The sequence below is a fragment of the Triticum dicoccoides genome, chromosome 7A (genome assembly GCF_002162155.2).
Source record: "Triticum dicoccoides isolate Atlit2015 ecotype Zavitan chromosome 7A, WEW_v2.0, whole genome shotgun sequence".
Lineage (NCBI taxonomy): Eukaryota > Viridiplantae > Streptophyta > Magnoliopsida > Poales > Poaceae > Triticum > Triticum dicoccoides.
In genome coordinates, this window is record NC_041392.1 from 715,019,598 (window position 1) to 715,042,671 (window position 23,074).

Genomic DNA, 23,074 nt, shown 5'->3' on the forward strand with positions numbered 1-23,074 from the left:
GTCATAAATGCTTCTCATACTGCTCCATGGTATGCTGATTATGCTAATTACATTGTTGCCAAATTCATACCATCTAGTTTCACATACCAGCAAAAGAAAAAGTTCTTCTATGATTTGAGGCATTATTTTTGGGATGACCCACATCTTTATAAAGAAGGAGTAGATGGTGTTATTAGACGTTGTGTACCTGAGCATGAACAGGAACAAATCCTACGCAAGTGTCACTCCGAAGTTTATGGAGGACACCATGCTGGAGATAGAACTGCACATAAGGTATTGCAATCTGGGTTTTATTGGCCTACTCTCTTCAAAGATGCCCGTAAGTTTGTCTTATCTTGTGATGAATGTCAAAGAATTGGTAATATTAGTAGACGTCAAGAAATGCCTATGAACTATTCACTCTTTATTGAACCATTTGATGTTTGGGGCTTTGACTATATGGGACCTTTTCCTGCCTCTAATGGTTATACACATATTTTAGTTGATGTTGATTACGTTACTAAGTGGGTAGAAGCTATTCCAACTAGTAGTGCTGATCATAACACTTCTATTAAAATGCTTAAAGAAGTTATTTTTCCAAGATTTGGAGTCCCTAGATATTTAATGACTGATGGTGGTTCACATTTTATTCATGGTGCTTTCCGTAAAATGCTTGCTAAGTATGATGTTAATCATAGAATTGCATCCCCTTATCACCCTCAGTCTAGTGGTCAAGTAGAATTGAGTAATAGAGAGCTCAAATTAATTTTGCAAAAGATTGTCAATAGGTCTAAAAAGAATTGGCCCAAGAAACTTGATGATGTATTATGGGCCTATAGAACTGCATATAAAAATCCTATGGGTATGTCTCCGTATAAAATGGTTTATGGAAAAGCATATCACTTACCTCTCGAACTAGAACACAAGGCATATTGGGCTATTAAAGAGCTCAATTATGACTTTAAACTTGCCGGTGAGAAGAGGTTATTTGATATTAGCTCACTCGATGAATAGAGAACCCAAGCCTACGAAAATGCCAAGTTGTTTAAAGAAAAAGTTAAAAGATGGCATGATAAAAGGATACAAAAGCGTGAGTTTGATGTAGGTGATTATGTATTGCTATACAACTCTCGTTTAAGATTTTTTGCAGGAAAACTTCTCTCTAAATGGGAAGGTCCTTACGTTATCGAGGAGGTTTATCGTTCCGGTGCCATAAAAATCAACAACTTTGAAGGCACAAATCCGAAGGTGGTGAGCGGTCAAAGAATCAAACATTATATCTCACGTAATCCCATAAATGTTGTAACCAATGTTATTGAAACCGTAACCCCGGAGGAATACATAAGGGACACTTTTTGGAATGTTTCAGACTCCGAAAAGGAATAGTATGTGGTACGGTAAGTAAACCGACTCCAAAACAGTTTTTAAGGCAATATTTCTCCGTTTTGGAATATTTAGAAAAATCGAAAAATAAGAAGCAGTCCGGGAAGGACACGAGGGCTCCACGATGGTGGAGGGCGCGCCCTACCCTCCTGGGCGCGCCCCCCTACCTCGTGGGCACCTCGTGCGCTCTCTGGACTTCGTTTCTTGCACAATACGTATTTTGGTCGGTAAAAATTCATTACATAATTTCCCGGGGTTTTTGACTCCCGTATCACGCAAAAATCTCTTGTTCTTGTTTCGAGCTGTTTTCTGCCAGGGTTGTCAAAGCTAAGCATCATGTCGTCTCCCTCCTCCTCCAACAATGAGGGCAACGACGCTTGGCTAATGAAGATAGAGCTAAAGAGAGAAGAACCCACGGAGATCAACAAGGATGAAGGGATCAAGAAGGCCATGGAGGACCAAGTTCCGGCAACAGAAGACATCCTTCAACTTGATCACAATCTTCTTACCCCAACTGAGATCGAAGCTTTCAAGATGATTGAGCTAGCTCTTATAAAAAACGAGTATCTCACACATGAAAATATTTTGTTGAAGGAGCATATCATCGCACTCAAGGGCATTATCCGCAAGTTCGAATACCTCCTACGCTCAATGTGCGACTACCCATCATCACCACCATCTTCTCCACCAACAAAGAAGAATTGAGTATCTGGTATGGGCACTCCCCTTGGCAACTGCCAAGCTTGGGGGAGTGCCCCGGTATCGTATCACCATCACTTTTATATTTACCGTTTTGTTAGTTTGATCCTTTTGATAATATCTTGATCTAGTAGCATAAAGTTTTTAGTATGATCTAGTTGTGAGTTTTGCTTTATGATCCTTCTATGTAATCGAGTCCGTGAGCTATATAATAAAGATTAGTGTTGAGTCAAGGGCTCGATTATTTTGCCATGATCCTAAGTGAATAAAAGAAAAGAGAAATAAACAAAAAAGGAAACAAAGAGATCATATGGATCTTATGGAGAGTAATGAGCTCACATAGAAAAAGTATGATGAATAAAAATTGTTGAGAGTTGACAAACATAGTTTTGGTCATCGTTGCAATTAATAGGAAGTAATAAAGAAAGAGAGGTATTCACATATAAATATACTATCTTGGACATCTTTTATGATTGTGAGCACTCATTAAAATATGACATGCTAAAGAGTTTACATTGGACAAGGAAGACAACGTAATGGGTTATGTTTTCTTGCATCTGAGATAAATTATATTGTCATGGATCATCCAACATTGTTGAGCTTGCCTTTCCCCCTCATGCTAGACAAATTCATCGCACCAAGTAGAGATACTACTTGTGCTTCCAAATACCCTTAAACCAGTTTTGCCATGAGAGTCCACCATACCTACCTATGGATTGAGTAAGATCCTCCAAGTAAGTTGTCATCGGTGCAAGCAATAAAAATTGCTCTCTAAATATGTATGACTTATTAGTGTGGGATAAAATAAGCTTTATACGATCGTGTGATATGGAAGAAATAAAAGCGACAGACTGCATAATAAAGGTCCATATCACAAGTGGCAATATAAAGTGACGTTCTTTTGCATTAGGATTTTGTGCATCCAACCATAAAAGCGCATGACAACCTCTGCTTCCCTCTGCGAAGGGCCTATCTTTTACTTTCATCTCCTACCTTGCATAAGAGTCATGGTGATCTTCACCCTTCCTTTTTACATTTTATCCTTTGACAAGCACACTATGTTGGAAAGATCCTGGTATATATGGCCAATTGGATGTGATTTTTCATGAACTATTATTGTTGACATTACCCTTGAGGTAAAACGTTGGGAGGCAAAACTATAAGCCCCTATCTTTCACTGTGTCCGATTAAAACTCCATACCCACAAGTACTGCGTGAGTGTCAGCAATTGTGAAAGACTATATGATAGTTGAGTTTGTGGACTTGCTGAAAAGCTCTTATATATTGACTCTTTCCTATGTTATGATAAATTGCAATTGCTCCAATTACTGAGATTATAGTTTGTTAGTTTTCAATGAAGTTTACGATTCATACTTGAAATTGTGATTGAATTATTACTCTAGCATAAGAAATCATATGACAAGAATTATATAAGTTGTTGTCCTAAGTACGATCATGATGCCCTCATGTCCGTATTTTATTTTTATCGACACCTCTATCTCTAAACATGTGGACATATTTTTCGATTTCGGCTTTCGCTTGAGGACAAGCGAGGTCTAAGCTTGGGGGAGTTGATACGTCCATTTTGCATCATGCTTTTATATCGATATTTATTGCATTATGAGCTGTTATTACATATTATGTCATAATACTTATGCCTATTCTCTCTTATTTTACAAGGTTTACATAAAGAGGGAGAATGCCGGCAGCTGGGATTCTGGGCTGGAAAAGGAGCAAATATTAGAGACCTACTCTGCACAGCTCCAAAAGTCCTGAAACTTCATGGAAGACGTTTTCAGAATATATAAAAAATACTGAGCGCAAGAAGTTCACCAGGGGGGCCACACCCTACCCACGAGGGTGGGGGCGCGCCCCCCTACCTCGTGGCCCCCCTGGTGGCCCTCCGATGGCCATCTTCTGCTATATGGAGTCTTTCAATGAGAAAAAAAATAATAAGCCATCTCCTCGGACGAAACTCCGCCGCCACGAGGCGGAACCAATCTAGGGCTCTGGCGAAGCTGTTCTGCCGGGGAAACTTCCCTCCGGGAGGGGGAAATCATTGCCATCGTCATCACCAACGCTCCTCTCATCGGGAGAGGGAAATCTCCATCAACATCTTCATCAGCACCGTCTCCTCTCAAAACCCTAGTTTATCTCTTGTATCCAATTCTTGTCTCCAAGTCCGGGATTGATACTAGTAGGTTGCTAGTAGTGTTAATTACTCCTTGTAGTTGATGCTAGTTGGTTTATTTGGTGGAAGATCATATGTTCAGATCCTATATGCATATTAATACCCCTCTGATTATGAACATGAATATGCTTTGTGAGTAGTTACGTTTGTTCCTGAGGACATGGGAGAAGTCTTGCTATTAGTAGTCATGTGAATTTGGTATTCGTCCGATATTTTGATGAGATGTATGTTGTCTCTCCTCTAGTGGTGTTATGTGAACGTCGACTACATAACACTTCACCATTATTTGGGCCTAGAGGAAGGCATTGGGAAGTAATAAGTAGATGATGGGTTGCTAGAGTGACAGAAGCTTAAACCCTAGTTTATGCGTTGCTTCGTAAGGGGCTGATTTGGATCCATATGTTTCATGCTATGGTTAGGTTTACCTTAATACTTTTGTTGTAGTTGTGGATGCTTGCAATAGAGGTTAATCATAAGTGGGATGCTTGTCCAAGTAAGGACGGCACCCAAGCACCGGTTCACCCACATACCAAATTATCAAAGTACCGAACGCGAATCATATGAACGTGATGAAAACAAGCTTGACGATATTCCCATGTGTCCTCGGGAGCACTTTTCTCTATATAAGAGTTTGTCCAGGCTTGTCCTTTACTACAAAAAGGATTGGGCCACCTTGCTGCACTTTATTTACTTTTGTTACTTATTGCTCGTTACAAATTATCCTATCACAAAACTATCTGTTACCACTTATTTCAGTACTTGCAGAGAATACCTTGCTGGAAACCGCTTATCATTTCCTTCTGCTCCTCGTTGGGTTCGACACTCTTACTTATCGAAAGGACTACGATATATCCCCTATACTTGTGGGTCATCACTTGCCGCCCCCCGCCGCTATAAAAGTTGGCCCCTCCCTCGCCGGTTAGCGCACACCCTCCATCGCCAAACGTCTCCCCCTCTCGACCTCTCACCGTCGGCCCGTCTCTCCTCTCTCCCCCCGACGACGAGCATGGCCGAGCACTACCCAGGCGATGGTGCAGCGGCCAACGGCTTCGACCGCCGCCACCTGCACGAGGACGAGGCACGCCTCCTCTACGAGGACGACTTCCCGGCGCTGCCGGACATGCGGGTGCCGAGTTCCTGGTGGCTCAGCGCCGGCGGCGTCCCGGTGCCTCCAGTGCCCACCGTAGCTGATCGGCGTGCCGAAATCGCGCGCATCCGGTCCTCACTGCCGGCAGTGGTGAGGAACGAGCCGAGGTACGCCCCCGATAGCAACGCGCTGTGGACGACATACTTCACCCGACGCCACGAGGAGCAGCTCGCCTCCACTAACGACGACGAGCCCCGCAGCTGCCTCAACTCCGACGGGCGGCGCCAATGGTGGGGCGTCCCCGGCCGCACCCTCGAGGTCGTCCTCGAGTACATCGAGGCCGGCAACACGGCGCGCCTGGAGTACCTGGCGCCCCCTCCTTCTCTCGCCGCTGCGGCAGCTCCTGGCCGCCTCAGTGAATGGAGACGGCGAGCTCCTCATCGTCGCGCTCCCTCTCCTCCGGCTCACTGGCGCTGTGCCCCGTAAAGCCGGAGCCACATGAGACGCCGCTCAGTCGTCGCACCCACGGCGGCGCCCTCGTTATCAACAAGGGCGGTCGTGGCCCCTCTCCTCCCTCTTCCCGCCTCATCTGGTCAAAGACCGAGCCGAGGCTGCTCCCCGTGAAGGAGCACGTGGCCATGGCAGCCGACAAAGAGATCGCCCTCAAATGGGCGCGGGAGGACTACGTCCGCAAGGAGATGGCGCGCCAGCGCTGTGCCCTCAAGGAGATTGCCGCTCTATGCCGTAGCCGCAAGGACGGCGACATCGTCATCCTCGACGAAAGTGACGAGAAGGCGCCCGGGCTGAACACGACGTCATCATGTCATCGCTCCGACGTTGATCCTTCTTTGCATCTTCAAGTGCTTCTCTCGGTCCAAAGCCTTGGTTAGGATGTCCGCCAGCTGATCATCGGTGCAATTGTAGTTGACATCTATGTTGCCTTCTTCCACGCAATCCTTCATGTAGTGATACATCGTATTAATGTGCTTGCTCCTATCACACCGCACTGGATCCTGGTGTAGAAAAGTTGTAGACTCACTGTCAACATTGAGCACCGTTGGTTCCGGATCTCGATCCATGAGATCATCGTGTAGCCTTCCTAGCCGTACACCTTGACGCTCTGCTTCACTTGAAATCGATTCCATCACTTTCTGCTTTTGTGATAGCCAGCTTACTATGCTTCCACCAAGGAAATATGTCACGCCCTAGGAACTCTTAGGGTTGTCAACAATCCCTTCCTTGTCACTACCACTATAGACGAGTAGTTTCACCATCTCCTTCTTGCTCAGCTCAAGACAAGGTTCCATTGAAGCATCAATTGTATTGCAATCTTTCATGCCATAGCTTTCAAATACCTTCCGTGTGTATGCCTCTTGGCATAGTGTGATCTCCTCCATCTTTTATTGTACCTCTATCCTGAGGCAGTAACTCAAAAGACTTAGATCATCTATCTTGAAAAGCTCCTTCATTTGTAGCTTGAATTTTGCAATCATCTCTACTAGTGTGATGATTACAGGGGTTCTCGTTCGCTCTTACCAAGTTTAATGGATAAAAGTTTAAGGCAGCTTTTTGTTGGTCGTAATCATAAAAATCATGATTTCATTGGTCGCTTGTACTAAGTTTCATGAGCTGAAACTTCATATTTGTTTTAAAATTCTTGAAAATGTATTCAAGATGGATCTTAGTTGAAAGCACTCGTCACAAGAAACACAAATATAAAAACAGAACTTAATTTGAACCTTTTATTTAAAAAATGTAAAGTTTGAAAATCAAAAGCCAAAAAATGCACATGTGGGTGACTCGATAGATCATTTATCTTGAAACGCTCCTTCATTTGTAGCTTAAATTTTACGATCATCTCTACCAGTGTGATGATTACAAGGGCCAGGTACATGTATATATACTAGTCTAGACTAGCTACCTACATGACAGGGTCGGTCAGGACTACTAATCCAAGCTGAGCTGCACGGTGGAGGCAGCGACGGATGGTGGAAGGGTGCTTGCGTGTTGGCGGATAATTAAAGGTATAGCATTAGATGGCCGACTACTATATCAGTATCCGGACATCGATCCGAACCGGTGTGCGCACGTATACGGTGTCTGATTTAAGGTCAGCTTTAAAGGTGCCCTTATGACTTTGTTTTTGGGTCAGGCTCTGTCACTGTTGCCGAAGTACGAGGGGATATCCCCCGAAAATTCACTGGCGTGCCACACGCATACCTTATCCTTATGAGCACCTTCGAGAGACTGAGCCGACATATCATCTTGAGATTTACGAAGTCACCGTAGGCACCTTATTGTCGACGGGAACGTTTCCTATCTAGGAATAATGCAAGCACCAGGACTTGAACCCTAATGCAGTGGCGGAGCTACAGTACCAAACATGGGCGGGCCGATACAAAGAAAAGCCCATTATTTTCCTTAAATTGGCCCAGTTTAATATGAACCCTCCATTGTTTTTGCTCTGGGCTGGGCGGGCCGTGGCCCATCCAGCCTTGCTGAAGCTCCGCCAGTGCCCTGGTGGGTTGAGGATACTACTGTTCCTCTAACCATTCAACCACAAGTTGATTTGCTGCACGTGGGGTAGTTAATGTGTACACTTTGACGGATACCCGATGGTTGTACAGTTTTTGTAGACGGGCATGCAGAACATAACGACGGCGTCACGACACTGTACCAACATGGGCAGTAGGCAAACGGCATGGAAAACGATGGGATCGTCCTTTTCCACTGCCTCCCGGCCGATGGCGGCCTCATCTACGTCGACGGCTGCTTCCTCCGCTACGGTGCTGGCAACTTCACCGCCGCCGTCTCCGACATCAGCGACATGTTCCTTTGTTTAAACGACACCGTACGGGCCGCACCGGCCACACCGGCGTTCGCTGCCGCTGCCGCCTCGCTGGTGCGCGACGTCACGGGGACCGCACCCGGGGCGAGGGGGTACTACTACGTCGGGTCGGCGTACGCGTCGGTGATGCCGACCAGCGCGCGGGTGTACGCGGCGGCACAGTGTTGGAGGTCGCTGAACGCCACCGCGTGCTCGGCCTGCACAGCGACCGTGCGCGACCGGGTGGTCCGGCGGTGCCTTCCCGGCGCCGTCGAGGGGTACGGGCTCAACGCCGGCTGCGGCGGATCATCCAGTGAGTACTGCACACATTCTTGGTCCAAGTGTCGTGCATTGTCGTGTCAGAATTCTGCTGACAGCAACAACACATTCACATAGTGATATTTCAGGTTTCAGATCCTGAAACAGCAAAATAAATCTGTATGAAACACCACGAATATGACATCTTCTTTCTTCTTCTGAATTATCCATGGCAGCGCGGCACATAATCATCATCGTCTTCGCGTCCATCCTCTCGCCATGGCAGTCATCGGCATAGTATTCATCTGGACACGAATGAAGCCCAGGAGAGACAACCTACACGACGGTATGCCAAACTGTAAAATTACAATCACATGCGTCTGATGTTGCACTATGATTTGATGATAGTTTCTGACACTTTGTAGACATGGATGGCTCAGGCGAGATCATCCGCACCATCATGTCATCCCAGCTCAGCATCCGCGGCCGGTAAGAGGAGCTCGGCCAGGGTGGCTACGGTTCAGTTTACATGGTACATTGCCGTGCCATTTGGAACACCACACATTGGCACAAATGCAACACCGATTTCATTGATCATCTTTCTTGAAATGCTTGCTTCATCTGAATTTGAGATCCTGATAATATGCTGGATATCACAGGGTGTGCTTCAGATCATCGTGAAGCGGCTCTACCTCGTAGTGCTTCATCTGAATCTGGGTTCCTGATTGTACATTGATCAGATTGTGGACGGTTTGACATGACAAAATTGTAATTTTTTCAGAGATAATTGTAATTCTTGTTTGATGGTATAAAGACTTCAAAATTAAGTTTGTCTCCCTTATTCTAAAAATAATGAAATGTGGAATTGCATATACTTCAAAACTGTGATGTCAGGAACGACACAGACTTCAGCCAAGATTACAAAGATTGTTTCTCTTATTAATGACGGATACTTGTCAAAGAAAAAATGTCTTGCATACATTGTACAGAGTACAAAGAGATCTGCATTTACTTGCAACTTGACTAATACAATCCTTGCAAACTCTTAGATTGCAAAGAAATGTCAAAATGATTGAACTACAGGCCTTTCAATTTATATACATATTTATTTTTTGCGGAAATCAATTTATATACACATGTTTGAGCATTGTCATGAAAATTTCCTGGTATCTTATTTGTAGGTGGGTGTATGTCCAGCTTCTGCTCTTGTCTTGGCATCCTCATTTCACATACAGCAAAGAGCATGTTGACATTCTCGAGTCAATTTTGACAGTGGCTTGATCATGCTCCACAGGAAGAACCATTGAAGACATATATTTTCAAAACAATCTCTTTTTTTCACACCCATCGCATGGCAGATTTCAGAACATCCATATGTATTTTAGATAAAAGAATAATACATTGTGCATTATTAATCCTTTGAAACCATCTATAAATAGCTCAATGAACACATCACCCATTCACACTTGATTCTGTCAATCCCACACCTGTACAGCTCCACGGCCCCTGCACCAACAAAGTTAGAATCGTCAATCCCACACCTAACAACTCCACTGCCCTAAACCAGCAAAGTTAGAATCATCAGTTTATCTCAATTTTCAACAGTAAAGTTAGAATCTCCGGCCTCACTTTGCTCCTAAGATTACTTTCAGTTTCTGAAGGCCGTATGACAAGCCCAGTGCATTGCAGTACAGAGTACAGACAACAGCACTAGATGTATGGTGCAATTGTTCACCATGTGTGATCAATGAAACACGAACTAATTCATCACGGAGACAAAAATTTAACACACCTCATTTTAAATCTCAATTTAGGATCAAAATCACAAAATTGATGCTTTGAATAAAGCATTATGACCAAACCCAGGTTCTGAAAATTGGAGTAGCAAACATATGCAGGAGAGATTGTGCTGGTTGCTCACCATGTAGTTGATAGTCGAGGTTCCCGACCACGGGGATCACCTCCGACGCGCCCAACACCTCCCAGCGGCGGACGAGATAGGCCGTGCCATTGGGGACCGAGATTGGCTAGAGCGGCGGCAGCAAGCGAGAAAGGCAAAGGATATCTGGAGCCGAGCCTCGTCCGTCGTCGTCGCACTGAGCAGAGGTGGTGTAAGAGCAACTCTAGCAGACCCCGCATCCGCTCCCGACCCGTAAAATAACCGTCAAAATGCAGATACGGGCCGGAAAACCTGCCCGACTAGATCCCGCATCTCGCCCCGGCCCGTAAAAAAATTTAGGGGGCGCGGCAAATTTCCGGCCCCAATCCGGGAAAACGCAGGTTTTCCCTTCGCGGCTGCGGTGCCCTGCATCACAGAGAAGCAGTTGGCGGGAGGGACATTTCAGCCCGTGCTCTTTTCCTCCTTCCGCCACCGCCCGCCCTTGCTTTCGCCCGCCCACCGCCGGCGATTCCGGCCATATCTGTGGGCGGAATCGCTCCGCGAGGCCGCCCCACACCCTCCCGCGCCGAGCCGCTGCACCGCCCCTCCGGATCCAGCGAGAAGAGCCGCCCCCTAGTCGCCGCCGCCGCTGGGATCGACCACCGCCGAGCGCACCACCCTCGTCGCCGCCCGGGATCACTCGCCACCGGTTAGTCCCTTTTTTGTGATTTTCATGAGCTGTGTAGTAGATTGACGCGCCGACGTGCGTGTAGATGGAGTTGACCCCATGCGAGAAGTTCTTGCTATCCGATTCGTCTGATTCGGACGACTCGGATGTGGAGACCATGCTTGCGACCTTTCGGCGGCAAACATTGGTCATGGCGCTTGCCGTGAAGGAGCATGAAGACGAGTACCGAAAGAGGAGGCGAGGATCTACTGTCAAGCGTCTGTGCATTTCGTGGAATCGCCATCTTGGAAACGAGATGTTGATGCAAGATTATTTTTCAGAGAATCCTACATATCCTGCACACCTCTTCCGCAGAAGGTACCGAATGCGCCGATCCCTTTTTGTGAAAATTGTTGAAGCTTGCGAGGCAAATTGCCGGTATTTCACTCAGAGAAGGAATGCCGCGGGCTTAAAAGGGATTTAGTGCATATTAAAAAATCTTCGCAGCTATGCGGGTGATTGCATATGGCGTTCCGGCTGACTATGCCGATGAGTATCTTCGCGTTGGTGAAGATAGCACAATTGAGTTTGTGCATAGATTTGCGAAAGTGATTGTCCGTGTCTTTGATCCCAAGTATTTTCGGGCACCAAATGAAGATGACATAAAGAAATTGATGGCAGCTAATGAGAGGAGAGGTTGGCCTGGGATGCTAGGTAGCATTGATTGTATGCATTGGAATTGGAAAAATTGTCCCAAGGCTTGGCAAGGAATGTATTGTGGCAAGTCTCGTGATGCAACAATTGTGCTAGAAGCCATAGCATCCGAGGATTTATGGATTTGGCATTGCTTTTTAGGTATGCCCGGAACACTCAATGATATCAATGTGTTGCAATGCTCTGATTTGTTTGCTAGGCTTGTTAGTGGTGATGCTCCTGCTTGCAACTACACTATCAATGGGCATGAATACACAAAGGGGTACTATCTTGCACATGGCATAACTACACTATCAATGTTTGCTATTCATGACAAGTTTTGTATTGCATTATTTTAAGTTTGCTACGGTGATTTGAATAATTATTTGTAATGCGGATGATTATTGTTTTATGTTTGATTTGAATAATTCAGTTTGTTTTCGATTGTTGAATTATGTTGGATTTGAGATTTACGGGGATGCAGCGGCGCAAAGAGCAGAACCCGCATAGCCGACCCGTAAAAAAGCATATTCCGCTAATATACTTTTTTACGGATCCGCTTGGAGGGTTTGCATCTGTGCCAGCCTGCGCCGGCCCGCAAAAGCTGTTTTGCGCAAACTGCATATGCATTTTGCAGGCCGGCGTTTTGCGGGGTCTACTAGAGTTGCTCTAAATTACCAGAGTTAATTACACGATAGTACCACATTTGGGGCAGTGGTGGCGAACTGATACCATTTTTGAAATTTTTTACGTGTCAGTACCACGTTTGAGTCGAACCGTTGCGAATCGGGCTAAACCTCGTACTTCTACGTATTGACGCTGAAACTGACAGCCCGGGCCCGCTGAGGGAGTCCTGGATTAGGGGGTGTCTGGATAGCCGGACTATACCTTCGGCCGGACTCCTGGACTATGAAGATACAAGATTAAAGACTTCATCCCGTGTCCGGAAGGGACTTTCCTTGGCGTGGAAGGCAAGCTTGGCGATATGGATATGTAGATCTCCTACCATTGTAACCGACTCTGTGTAACCCTAGCCCTCTCCGGTGTCTATATAAGATGGAGGGTTTTGGTCCATAGGACGAACAACAATCATACCATAGGCTAGCTTCTAGGGTTTAGCCTCTCTGATCTCGTGGTAGATCTACTCTTGTACTACCCATATCATCAATATTAATCAAACAGGACGTAGGGTTTTACCTCCATCAAGAGGGCCCGAACCTAGGTAAAACATTGTGTCCCCTGCCTCCTGTTACCATCCGCCTAGACGCACAGTTCGGGACCCCCTACCCGAGATCCGCCGGTTTTGACACCGACATTGGTGCTTTCATTGAGAGTTCCTCTGTGTCGTCACTGTTAGGCCCGATGGCTCCTCCGATCATCAACGACGATGTGATCCAGGGTGAGACTTTTCTCCCTGGAAAGATCTTCGTATTTGGCGGTTTTGCACTGCGGGCCAATTCGCTTGGCCATCTGGAGCAGATCGAAAGCTACGCCCCTGGCCGTCAGGTCAGATTTGGAAGTTTAAACTACACAGCGGACCTCCACGAAGACTCCATCTTCGATGGATTCGAGTCGCAGCCGAGCGCGCCGCACTGTCACGATGGGCATGATCTAGCTCTGCCGCCGAACAATGCCCTGAAGGCCGCACCCGCATCAGCTCCGACCCTTAATTCGGAGCCAACTGCGCCAATCGAGGACGGGTGGTTGGACACCGCCTCGGGGGCTGCAATCTCTACAGTGATCGAGCCGAACACCAGCCCTATTCTCTGCGAAGCCCGTGACTCCAAGGAGCCGGACTCCTCTCCAGACTCCGAGCCCTCCGCGCCCCTACCGATCGAACCCGATTGGGCGCCGATCATGGAGTTCACCACCGCGGACATCTTTCAGCACTCGCTCTTCGGCGATATTCTGAATTCACTAAAGTCTCTCTCTTTATCAGGAGAGCCCTGGCCGGACTATGGTTAGCAAGGTTGAGATGCGGATGATGAAGAAATTCAAAGCCCACCCACCACCCACTTCGTAGCCACTGTCGATAATTTAAACGACGTGCTCGACTTCGACTCCGAAGACATCGACGGTATGGATGACGATGTAGGAGATGAACATGAACCAACGCCTATAAGGCACTGGACAGCCACCTCATCTCATGATGTATACATGGTGGACACAGCCCAAAGAGCACGGCGGTCAACGCCGGATTCAAAAGCTCGCGGCAGAATTAGAGAAAGCCGCCCCTCAAGGATAACAGGGACGAGCTATCCAACTTAAACAAAATCTTGGACAAGATATGTCAAATACATAGTACTCCCGGGAAGCCTGCGAACCATACCCACAGAGATTGTTGGGTTTTCAAGCAATCCGGCAAACTCAACGCCGAACATGAGGGGCTCGACACACCAAGTGAGGACGACGACGAACCCCACAAGCAGAGCACCAGGAAACAAAAGGATTTCCCACAAGAAGTCAAAACAGTAAACTTACTTCACGTGACGAACAGAATGGCGCCAACAGAGATACGCGCCATACGGCCTATCCCAAAGGAGTCTCGCCAATGGTTGTTAAAACCGATCACCTTCAACCATCATGATTACTCTAGAAGTATCCGGAACGCAGGATGAACTGCCTTGGTATTAGATCCAATAATCGGCGGACTCCATTTTACAAATGTCCTGATGGACGGCGGCAGTGGTCTAAACCTGTTATACCAGAACACAGTCCGCAACATGGGGATAGACCCAACAAAAATTCGCCATAGCAAAACCTCCTTTCAAGGGGTAACGCCAGGCCCGGATGCCCGTTGTATGGGTTCTCTCCGGCTACAAGTTATGTTCGGCTCCCCCGATAACTTCCGTCGCGAACAGCTAACTTTCCACATCGCCCCATTCTCAAGTAGCTATCAAGCACTGCTGGGGCGCGAAGCTTTCGCCCGCTTTAACGCAATACTGCATTATGCATCTCTCACGCTTAAGATGCCCGGTCCACGAGGCATCATCTCATTAAAGGAAAAACATTGAGTGTTCCTCCCGCGTGACAGTGCGGCTGCCTTGACAGCCCCACAATAAAGCGGCTTCACCAGCCAAAGCACCTAAACAGGTCGTCAAGACCACGGACACGGCTAGACGAGTCCGGCACAAACATACAATTGATAAAGGCTTAATACCCGTATACCCCTGTACTAGGGGCTCCGCGCATATAAAACAAGAGACAATAAAGCTCAGTTTTACCCATTTTGATTTATACTTTGTTTATTTAGTATAACTCATGTTCGGCACGATCTTTCTTTAACTAAGTTCCTCTCTTTTATAGACGAACACCGTGCTACGCCCGTCCAGGATACGGCACAACGGAGACACAGGCGCAGACGTGCAGCAGGGACCCGTTCCAAGGATTCTTTTCAGATTAAGACCCTGCGTAAACCTTTTTTACTGTCTTTTGTTGATACACATCCCCTGGTTTCTTGGTATAACCAAGGAGGAGGCTGGCGTTTTGGCATGTGGCCACGTCAGAGTTTTGCGCGTACCTGGACACTAGGGGCTTATTACTAAGGGCGTTATCTCGCCCGCCCTCACAAAGACCGAATATCTTAGGGAGTGTTCGGCGTCGCGAGTTTGGCCTTATATGCATCAGCTCCGAATCATGTCTTTGGTCAAATGTTGGGTTTGCCCGGCTCCTGTGTTTTGCTACTGTGACGCCCCCGATTCAACCGTACACTAATCATACACGCAAACGTGTACGATCAAGATCAGGGACTCACGGGAAGATATCACAACACAACTCTACAAATAAAATAAGTCATACAAGCATCATATTACAAGCCAGGGGCCTCGAAGGCTCGAATACAAGAGCTCGATCATAGACGAGTCAGCGGAAGCAACAATATCTGAGTACAGACATAAGTTAAACAAGTTTTCCTTAAGAAGGCTAGCACAAACTGGGATACAGATCGAAAGAGGCGCAGGCCTCCTGCCTGGGATCCTCCTAACTACTCCTGGTCTTCGTCAGCGGGCTGCACGTAGTAGTAGGCACCTCCCGAGTAGTAGTAGTCGTCATCAACGATGGCGTCTGGCTCCTGGACTCCAGCATCTGGTTGCGACAACCAGAAAGAAAGGAAAGGGGGAGAAAGCAACCGTGAGTACTCATCCAAAGTACTCGCAAGCAAGGAGCTACACTACATATGCATGGGTATTAAATGGAATAAGGGTATCATATGATGACTAAACTGCAGAATGCCGGAATAAGAGGGGAATAGCTAGTCCTATCGAAGACTAGCTTCTGGCAGCCTCCGTCTTGCTGCAGGTAGAAGAGAGTAAACTGAAGTCCTCCAAGTAGCATCGCATAGCATAATCCTAACCGATGATCCTCCCCTCGTCGCCCTGTGAGAGAGCAATCACCGGTTGTATCTGGCACTTGGAAGGGTGTGTTTTATTAAGTATCCGGTTCTAGTTGTCATAAGGTCAAGGTACAACTCCAAGTCGTCCTGTTACCGAAGATCACGGCTATTCGAATAGATTAACTTCCCTGTAGGGGTGCACCACATATCCCAACACGCTCGATCCCATTTGGCCGGACACACTTTCCTGGGTCATGCCTGGCCTCGGAAGATCAACACGTCGCAGCCCTACCTAGACACAACAGAGAGGTCAGCACGCCGGTCTAAATCCTATGGCGCAGGGGTCTGGGCCCATCGCCCATTGCACACCTGCACGTTACGTACGCGGCCGGAAGCAGAACTAGCCCCCCTTAATACAAGAGCAGGCTTACGGTCCAATCCGGCGCGCGCCACTCAGTCGCTGATGTCACGAAGGCTTCGGCTGATACCACGACGTCGAGTGCCCATAACTGTCCCCGCGTAGATGGTTAGTGCGTATAGGCCAGTAGCCAGACTCAGATCAAATACCAAGATCTCGTTAAACGTGTTAAGTATCCGCGAACACCGACCAGGGCCAGGCCCACCTCTCTCCTAGGTGGTCACAACCTGCCCTGTCGCTTCGCCACAAAGATCCACACAGAGGGCCGTTGGGACAAAGGTCCTTTCAGCCCCCAATCCGTGAATCACTCGCGGGTGCTCCACAAGCCGACCCGAGTTTAGTCACCACATGTATCATGTATAAAGTATATAGTATATACCTGTGATCACCTCCCGAGTGATCACGGCCCGATAATATAGCATGGCAGACGGACCAGAATGTATGGCCACTGATGATAATCTAGCATCCTATACTAAGCATTAGGATTGCAGGTAAAGGTAACAACAGTAGTAGCAAGGACATGCTATGCATCAGAATAGGATTAACGAAAAGCAGTAACATGCTACACTACTCTAATGCAAGCAGTAGAGAAAAGAGTAGGCGATATCTGGTGATCAAAGGGGGGCTTGCCTGATTGCTCTGGCAAGAGAGAGTGGTCGTCAACACCGTAGTCGTACTGGGTAGCAGCGGCATCAGTCTCGGTGTCTAGCGAGAGAAGAGGGGGAAGAAACAATAAATATAATGCAAACAAATGCATGAGGATGCATGACATGACAAAGCGTGATGCTAGGTGTGCCCTAACGCGGTACGAGGTGGTACCGGTGAAGGGGGAAAACATCCGGGAAAGTATTCCCGGTGTTTCGCGTTTTCGGACAGATGAACCGGAGGGGGAAAGTTGCGTGTTTGCTATGCTAATTATGTGTGGCGGACGAATGGGCTGCGTATCCGAATTCGTCTCGTCGTTCTGAGCAAGTTTCATGTTCAAAATATTTTAATCCGAGTTACAGATTATTTTCTATGATTTTTCAAAGATTTAACAATATTCTAGAATTTCTGAATTTAATATTAATATGAAAATAATGTTATAGGTACACACAGAGTGTACCCAGCTGTTTGCATGTGAGGCCGACAATGGGCCCAGTCAACTGCCCAGTCAGCAGTTGACTGCTCAACGTTGACCAGTCAAAGGTTGACTTGGGGGCCACCTGTTAGTGACTAGACTGAGTTACACTTTAGTTAAGTTAGAATAATTAGTAGTGGGGGCCACTAGTCATAGGGCCATCTGGCTAATGTAACAACACAAAACAATAAACAAAAAAAAACTAACAGGGCTAATCCCCCAAGAACAGGGTTGGCCCCTTCGTGCTGTGGCACAAGGCCGTGGCTGGGACACGCACGCGCGACCGCTCACAGAGAGCGCCGGCGGCCAGTGCCCAGCTCACGCGTCGGGGAAGCAGGGCCGGCCAAGTAGTGAGCAGGCGCGGGAGTAGGGCGCCGACGGGCGCGGCGCTCGGCAGCGGACGGTGCGGCAGGCCGGACGACGAGCGGCAGGGAGAGGCGGCGATGATGGCAGGAGACGGGCGTTGTAGTGACGACGGCCAGCAAGGCACGAACTGCGCGGGTGCGCAGACTCGTGACAGCACAGGGCGTCGGCGGCTAGGCCTGGGCAAGCAGCGGCGGTGCGGGCGAGTAGTGGCAGAGGCGCGGGTCGGCGCGCTCGGGGGCGTGGCCGGGCGACGAAGCGGATCTCCGGGAGCGGCCAAGGGATTTTGCGGGCGGCGACGGGCGCGTCGGGTACGCAGGCGACCATATGTCGGGGCGGGGGCGGCTCGGGTTTGGCCTCCCGGCGGCCACTTGATCCGCGAGGAGCTGCTGCTGGACGAGGGCGACGGCGCGAGTCGACCAGGGCAGGAGGAGGCACGGGGGTGGACGGTGCTATCGGCTCGGCGATGTCCGGCGGCGGTCACAACTCGGGCTGGACAGAAATGAAGCCACGGCCAGAGGCACGGCCATCTACGGGGCGCACGCGCTGCACTGGATCCCCAGGAGCATGGCAAAGGTGTTAGTTCAGTACGTGCTAACAACAACAGTGGCAATAGACATGGCGGCGCAAGCAGAGCTTCGTACTGGGAATGGTCACGGCAGCAGCTAGCCAGAGGGCGCGTGCGGGGCAAAACGAACTATGAGAAATGGGGAACGCTCACAATGGTTCTCGCGGGCGATTCGGTGAAGCTGGGGCAGCCGGAGTGAAGCAGATCAACGAAAACGACGACGACCACAGGAGGAAGAAGAGCTTGATCTTGTCGTTGCCGGGGCGCTGAGCTCGAACCGGTCCTCGTAGCCGAAGCAGCGAAGCTCGACGGAGCTCCAGGGCAACCTCCTAGCCCGCGGGATGCACGGTGGCCGCAGGGGCAATGGAGTTCTTGGCGACGGCGGTGGGGGTCGTGGCGGATCTGGGCGAGAGAGAGAGTGACGAGGGAGTGGATGGGGATATTTTTGGGGGCACGGTGGCTTCCTTATCTCCTCCCGCGACACTGTAGCAGCGTGGCCGGCGAGGTGGCTCGGCGGCAACGTGTTGCGCGGGCGTCGGTCGGCTGAACAGGGAAGGGGAAGACGACAACGGAGGAGCTGGGCCAGCTCAAGTGGGCCGACGCAGGGGGGTTTAGGCCCAGGAGGGGTTGGGGCATTTCCTTTTTTTCTTTTTTTTGCTTTACCCTTTTATTTCATTTCAAGACAAAACTAGTTTTTTTTTTAAATACAAGAACTGCACCTAAAATCCTATTATAATTTAGGCTACTATCACCTTTAGTTTGATAGGCAGATAAGTTAGTCTGCATTTGTTTAAAATTTTAAAAGCATTTAAATATTTGTTCAACCACCGAAACTAGTTAGGGATTATTTGCCACATGACGAACATTTTAGTTTTGATAAATGAAAACTTTTACCTATTGATTTTATTTTATATTTGAAATGTGAACTGGGTTTCGAACCGATGCGAGTTTATCAATAGTAATTGCGGTGCCGTGACATCTTCTACAGGGAATTACTGTAGCTTAACTATCCGGGCGTCACAGGTACCTTACGTTCCGGTCTATTGGATAAGGCGGCACCAGGAGAACTACTGCGATTGTGCTCCGGTTCGGCCAGGCGAGCACCTCAGTAGAGAAAGCCGAAAACCGACTGTCATGATATAGCGTGAGACTGGTCAACCACTCGATGACTTACCGGAATCTTTAGGATTCCTCCGCATTAACGAAGGGCCGCTTCCCGGCCAGGCACATACGTGCCCCGAGTTCGGGCGAGCGCAGGCGCCACCAGGGGCTATATAAGTAGCCTCACTGTCAAACTCTTATGGCTAAGTGAAAGTGATAAATCATCATATTCCGATTGCCTAGTTCGCTGCGCTATCCTTTGTAGGACCAAGACGTTGGATCAAGTGTGAAAACGCGCCTTCTGTGAACACCCCCGCATTATGTGTGTGGGGGCTGAAGCCGACGACTGCCATCTTTCAGATTATATATACATATATGTTAAACGACCGCACAGGAGGTATTATAATACTTGCAGGCACAAGTATAAAAAGCTTCTAAAATTTATCAAAATATTGTTTTACAATAATATATGCTATTCGAATATAGTATCCTTCGAGCACTGCGTCTCTATTAAACGAGCGCCTTGCAGAACTTCCTGAAAATAGTGCTCGGCAGGTACTCGGCTTCCATCCAAGTCTGGGGATGCAACAGCGGTGGTCTTCATTTCCGCCCAGTATGTCTTGACACGGGCAAGAGCCATCCTCGCACCCTCTATGCACGCTGACCTCTTCATCGCATTGATATGCGGCACCGCACCAAGGAATTGCTGCACCAAGTTGAAATAACTTTTCGGCTCTGGCCTCTCTGGCCACAGATGACTCATGACATACTTCATGGCGAGTCCAGACAACCTATTTAGCTCGGCCCATTCGGCCAAACGATCGGCTAATGACAGCGGACGCTCCGCATTGTGGAACTGACCAAAAGAGCTTTTCCACTTCGCGATCTTCTTGATCTCGGAAGTGTTCGGCCGCATCTGCGGCACTCGCTGCCAAATCTAGATAGGTCTCCGCCGTACTCCACATCCGGTCTAACGGAGCGTGTTTAGGATCACAGAACTTCCTCTGCAGCATAAAGGGCTTTCCAGCTGCGATCTCTCCGGCCTGACGTAGCTCCTCCTTCATAGCTCTCATCGTAGAGCGAGCATCCTTGGCATCGGCAACGGCCTTCTCCAGGTCCGTGTGTTCCACCCGATCTTCTTTTTCAAGAAGCTTGCAACGGTCAGCAGCGTTCTTTAGCTTCACGGCCATCTCGGCCATTTCCTTCTTGCTTCGGCAGTGAGCAGCATGTTCGGCTTTCAGCTCTTCAATTGCCTTTAAGGCAGCCGCATCACTTTTCCTGGCTTGCTCCTTGGCTCGGGAAAGTTCTGCCCGAAGATTCTTCATGGCAGCAGCACCATCTGCATCAAGCGCACACATTGTAAGATACTGGCATAAAGCTCCTCTTACCAGGTGCCGCCGGAGTAATTACATACCTTGTGCCTCGTCAAGCCGCTTGTTGACAAGCGCGATGTCGGCATCTGCCACGTCAAGTTGCCGCTTTAGCTCGGCAAATTCATCAGTCCGGCTTGCCACCGGACACTTCGCCACCAACGTATGAAGGCGGCATATTAGACCTGGGAATATGATCCTCTGCGCGCCGTCACTTTTGACAACGCACAGAGTCTCAGGGGCTACTATCTACACAGGGCGCATCTTATTTATGCACAACTGTCCAAAAAGGGTATATTATTTCGCGTACCTCAAAACCTGTCAGTAAACTCCTGACGGCCTCGTGCAATCCGCTCTCCGCGGATGAAATCCTCTCAATCACCGTACCCATCAATGCATGGTGCTCCTCTGAGATAGATGCTCACCCTAGCAGATCCTTCAGCTCCTCCGACCGCGCACCAGACGATGTCGGACTCGTCCGATGGCCCTTTTCGAAGGCCGGACGCGGAGGGCTTTGGGCGGACATATGACTACCTTCCGGCCCTGCCGGATTTGGAGAAACCCTCCGCGACGATACCTCAGGATCGCCCGCCTCGCAAGGCGGTACGGCAGGGGGAGGCATTTCGCTCTCCATCATCTCCGGAAGAAGATCCCTCGAAGACGAGCTCTGCTGAGAAGGGCTAAGGTCCGAGCTACAAGGTAAATTTTCGATTACTCTTCTCAGATATAACGCAAGGATTTCTCTCATTTCTTAAAAAGAAAAACTCCTCTCTACTTACGGCTCGGTGGAGGACTGATCCCCTTGAGGGCATAATTCGGCCGAAGTATCCCCCGGCGCAGGACCCTCTGACGAAGATTTCTTCCCCCGCTTTGAGGCCATGGTCTCCGGATCGTCAGAGGCGGTCCTCTTCTTCCCCTGGGGAGAGGAATTTTCGATTCCTCCCTTCCGGACAACCTTCTTCGAGGAGGCTGCAGCTTCCTTGTCCCCTCCCTCGCTTTCCTCTAAAGGAACAACCTCCAACATCCTGACTAGCACGGGACCCGGCGTGGTCTCGGGGAGGGGGGGCGGACACCTGATTAGCTTTGCTTTCGCTATCCACTCCTGTTTAAAGGACAGCTCTTTTAAGGGCAATTTTATGATAAATATGCGGATTGCGAGTCCGGGCACAGGGCAACTTACTTGAGAATTCGGGCGGTTGCAGCTCAGACCTGCGTCCTCGGTCGAATCCGGACACACTACTTGTGGTCCGAAGAACAATTTGTACATCTCCACGGGCGTCATGCCAAGAAAATGTTGGAGAACTCGTGGTACCTCTGGGTTGAACACCCACAGGCGGAGGGGGCGACGTTTGCAGGGCAGAACTGGGCGAATTAACATAACCTGCGTCACCACGACCAGACTGATGTCTCTTTCTAGGAGATCTCGGATGCGGCCCTGCAACAGGGCCACGTCCTTTGCCGACCCCCAGTCCAGCCCCTTATTGACCCATGACGCCAGTCGTGGCGGGGGACCCTAGCGGAAAGCAGGCAGCGCCACCCACTTGGTGCTCCTGGGAGCTGTGATATAAAACCACTCTCGTTGCCATAAGCTGGACTCCCCTTGAAAAGAGCCCTCGGGCCATGGAGCACCAGCATTCTTGCTTATAAAAGCACCTCCGCACTCCGCGTGTCGTCCCTCGATCATCTTCGGCTCTACTTTGAAGGTCTTGAGCCATAGTCCAAAGTGAGGAGTAATACGGAGGAAGGCTTCACACATGACAATGAATGAGGAAATATGGAGGATGGACTCCGGAGCTAAGTCGTGAAATTCCAGCCCATAATAAAACATGAGCCCCCTCACGAAGGGATCCATCGGGAAGCCTAGCCCCCGAAGGAAGTGAGACATGAACACCACACTCTCACCAGGCTTGGGAGTGGGAATGACCTGCCCTTGAGCAGGCAGCCTATGCGAGATTTCGCCGGTCAAGAACCTGACCTCTCTCAACTTCAGCACGTCCTCCTCCGTGACGGAGGAGGGCATCCATCGGCCTCGAAGGTCGGAACCGGACATTGTCGAAGGTCCGAAGCGCCTGAAATATGGAGCATTGGGTGTTGGAACTTGAGGCGAAGGGCGAACTCGTTTGAGATTGAAAGAAAGGAGT